This window comes from Triticum aestivum, chromosome 3A (assembly GCF_018294505.1).
Source record: "Triticum aestivum cultivar Chinese Spring chromosome 3A, IWGSC CS RefSeq v2.1, whole genome shotgun sequence".
NCBI classification, from domain to species: domain Eukaryota; kingdom Viridiplantae; phylum Streptophyta; class Magnoliopsida; order Poales; family Poaceae; genus Triticum; species Triticum aestivum.
In genome coordinates, this window is record NC_057800.1 from 637,896,902 (window position 1) to 637,901,309 (window position 4,408).

Here is a 4,408-nt window from a genome sequence, read left to right on the forward strand (position 1 = left end):
GGTGAACGTTTGCCATCCAAGAGTGTCCATACTCTATTGTTGCAGACTTTGTCTATCCGACGAAGCTTCTAATTTTAAATCATCACACATCTCGATTGCACGCGAGGATTAAGACTATATCCAAATATGAATGTGGTTTGAAGAGAAAAAAAGTGGATCACTTGACATAGTGAGGGTCTTTTTGAGTTGAAGAAATTTCATAAGAATATTGGAGAATTTAAATCCATATACATTTTTTCGTAAGGAAATACTTTGTACCATAGGATTTGGGTCAGCAAATTTGTTTTGTTACAATACCAAACTCTTTTTAGAATCCATTCGTATGCCCTTTATTCCATAGAAATCTCAACATGACCTCAAACCTCTTTTATTTAATTTCCTTTGAGAAATCCAATACACTTGCACTCTAACTTTCTACTTTCGCTGATCAAATCATCTAAATTTATGTGTTTCTCATGTGCGGCATCCAAAGACCACCCTCTACAAATGCCTATGTTTAGAAACCATGTAGGAATTCGTAGCACTGGCATCTCGATCTTGTGTATTTTCTATTTCCGTGTTTTCGATTTCCTGCAACCCAAAGAGGCTATACATTTTTGAATGCTATGTATACCCTATTGCATCAAGAAAATATGAGAATTAAAAAATCATTTATTCTGCTGATGACTACCCCTCTCGCTCATCGGATTTTCTTTGTGCGCCAAACAACAGATTATACGAAACCGAACCAATATCTTTGCAACGCTTTTTTTATAGAATGACGTGTAATTTAAAGTCAACATAAATTGCAAGTACAATATATTGAATCAGAAGTCCAAGAAAATTACAAAGTAACTCCTATAACAAAAGGTACTCTGCCACACATATATACTTGCACAAACTTGACTATCTTCATATATTTCATAAATACTTTTGAGTCACCAATCCAAAAGGATGGTAAGTCGTGACGAATGAACGTACTTAGGTCGGGGATGATCTGTTATAGGTACATCTCGTAAAACTAGAACATCTTCACCATAACGTCACCAAAGGACTCCAAACTCACAATGAATCACACCAACAAAAGCGACAGTAAACGCTAACACGTACTCATCAAGCCCGTATGAACGAATTCGCGAGGATATAAACCTAAAATCCACATCAAACTGCCACTCATACACCTGCATGAACTTGATTCATAGGTTTCAAAAATCCTCTTGAGTCGCCCATCCAAAGGGATAGGAACCTCGATTAATCCTTTTTGAATGGAATCAAAAGTTGCGATTTTCTTGGTCTAGTGAATAAATGGATACAACATGGCTCAAATTCTGGTAAAATAAAAGGCAACATGATCTTCTTAGTCGGCCTATTTGTATTCTTGGTCAGGTATGATCCCCTAGAGGTACATGTATTCAAGCCACAAGATCTCTAAAGTCGTAATGGATCACAAAGATGCGACAAAAAAACACTAACTTAAACTTGTCAGATCCATATGAATAAATCCGCAAGGACGTAAACCTAAAATCCGCAAGGTGTCGATGGGCCTTTCCCCCACCTCCGTCGCCGCTCCCGCGAGCGGATCGGGGGAAACCTAGTCCGCCCCCAGCCTCCCCTCCTTCGGCCTCCTCCTCCCTCCCTGCCGCCTAGGGGTGCTGCCGGGCGAAGCCTGGTCGGCGTGGGCGGCGGCAGGGTCGCTCCCTCTCCTCCTCGCGGAGCTCCTGGCCGGCGCGGGACGGTGGGCTGCAGGAGGCGCCGGGCTGTGGCGGGGCTCGACGGCACGGATCCGAGAGCTCCTGGTGGTGCTGGCGTGTCGGCCCTGCTGGTGCCTCGTGGTGGCGCGGCGGCTGCCTGGTGGGGCGTGCGTGGGCGTGATTGGGCGGCGGATCTGGCCAGGCGGCGCGGGCCGCGAGCGGTGTGGGCGAGGTCTAGGGTCCGGCTTCGGGCTCCCGGCGGCTGCGATGGTTCCTCTTCGTCGCGGGTGTGCAGCGGTGGTGCGGCTCGGCCAGTGGCGGTCCGGCGACCTAGTGGTGATGGTCGGCGGTGCTCGTGGTGGTGGTGCTTCCACTTGGCGGCTCTTTGTGCGGGGAGGCAGGGGAGCGGCTTGGACAGGGGCTGCACCGCCAACGGCGTGCCGACTGCAGCGTGAAGGCGGAAACTTTACGGGCCTCGGAGATCCCGCCGGGCCTGTGGGGGCACAGGCCTGGTATGTTCCTGCTATTGCGTCTGGTCAGCTACCGTCATCGAGGGTGGAGGTGGGGCCCTCCCATGTACCGACGGTGCTGCTGCCCTAGTCCCGGCTCCTCTTCTTCATTGTGCAGGCCCTGCTTCACGGTGTCGTGGTGAGACAACGTGGGAAGTTTCATGTTCGGGTTGGCGCAGGGTGGTGGTCGGTTTGGTGGCGAGCTCCGGAGTGCCTGAGGTGAAGGTTGGGATCGGGAGAAATCCCTGTTGGCTTGGCCGACACCGACACGGTGGTGCATGGGGGTGTCGCCGGACCTTCCTGGAGGGCATCAGGGCTACCCTTCCTCTCTCCTTACCGTGTCCGAGGGGAAACCCTTGGCAGCAGCGCCGTCATCGTCGCGTCCCTTCTTGGAGGTGTTGATTGGTACCAACGCTTCGGAGGCTCGGAGCTTGGTGGGCGGTCTCCAGTGGTTGCAACAGCCACGAGGCTTCTTTGTTTTTTGTCGATCCGCCATTGTCGGCATTTTTTATCTTTTATTTTCTCTGTCATTTCTTTTGGGCGTGACTGTGCTACTTCCGCCCCAGCACCTATCGTTGGTTGTCTCGGTTGGTTTCTTTGTATACAAAGCGGGGGGAAACCCTTTTTCGGTAAAATACGCAAGGTCAGATACACCAAACCCATAGAGATACAACAAACTCTCTGGCTCTGTGGCACAACATGATAAGCGACCACCACAATAGCAGAAGACCCAGAGTACCTTTATTCTCTCAATGGTATCGGACCCTCCGCCAAGGCGTTACCAATGAAGATTATAAAAATCACGTTAATAAAGCTTCTAAACAGGCATACTAAAATCCACGTCCCACTCACATCATGAATGTGGGGGGCGGGGGGGGGGGGGCGAGGGGAAATGACAAACTCCATAGTGGCTAACCTCCTGGACCCCTAATGGCAGACTCCATACGTAGTCACTGGTCACTGGACTTGATAGTTGGATACTATTCACAAAAGAAAATGAAACTCTTATGGTAAAGTCAGACTTTAAACTTTGTCCACCGATGGCAGGAACCAATCCATGTTAGATAAAATGCATGGCTAGTTGGCCATTTAGATGGCCATTAATGTGTAGAGCAAATTTTTGCTCACTAGCTACTTTTCGTTAAATGACTTGATTGTTTTCTCATATCTTCTTGTTACCGTGTTTTCATCTTATTAAATCAATGTCCTCCTTTTTGTGATATTCTTGAGGTGAAGCAATGACTTGACGATGGGTGGAGGTCGGAAAGAGGAAAGGCACAATTAATGCTATATACTATGTGTTGGAAATATGCCCTAGAGGCAATAATAAAATGGTTATTATTATATTTCTTTGTTCATGATAATTGTCTATTGTTCATGCTATAATTGTGTTATCCGGAAATCGTAATACATGTGTGAATACATAGACCACAACACGTCCCTAGTGAGCCTCTAGTTGACTAGCTCGTTGATCAAAAGATAGTCATGGTTTCCTGACTATGGACATTGGATGTCATTGATAACGGGATCACATCATTAGGAGAATGATGTGATGGACAAGACCCAATCCTAAGCATAGCTCAAAGATCGTGTAGTTCATTTGCTGTAGCTTTTCCGAATGTCAAGTATCATTTCCTTAGACCATGAGATTGTGCAACTCCCGGATACCGTAGGAGTGCCTTGGGTGTGCCAAACGTCACAACGTAACTGGGTGACTATAAAGGTACACTACAGGTATCTCCGAAAGTGTCTGTTGGGTTGGCACGAATCGAGACTGGGATTTGTCACTCCGTATGATGGAGAGGTATCTCTGGGCCCACTCGGTAATGCATCATCATAATGAGCTCAATGTGACCAAGTGGTTGATCACGGGATCATGCATTATGGTATGAGTAAAGTGACTTGCCGGTAACGAGATTGAACGAGGTATTGGGATACCGACGATCGAGTCTCGGGCAAGTAACGTACCGATTGACAAAGGGAATTGTATACGGATTGATTGAATCCTCGACATCGTGGTTCATCCGATGAGATCATCGAGGAGCATGTGGGAGCCAACATGGGTATCCAGATCCCACTGTTGGTTATTGACCGGAGAGTCGTCTCGGTCATGTCTGCGTGTCTCCCGAACCCGCAGGGTCTACACACTTAAGGTTCGGTGACACTAGGGTTGTTGAGATATTAGTATACGGTAACCCGAAAGTTGTTCGGAGTCCCGGATGGGATCCC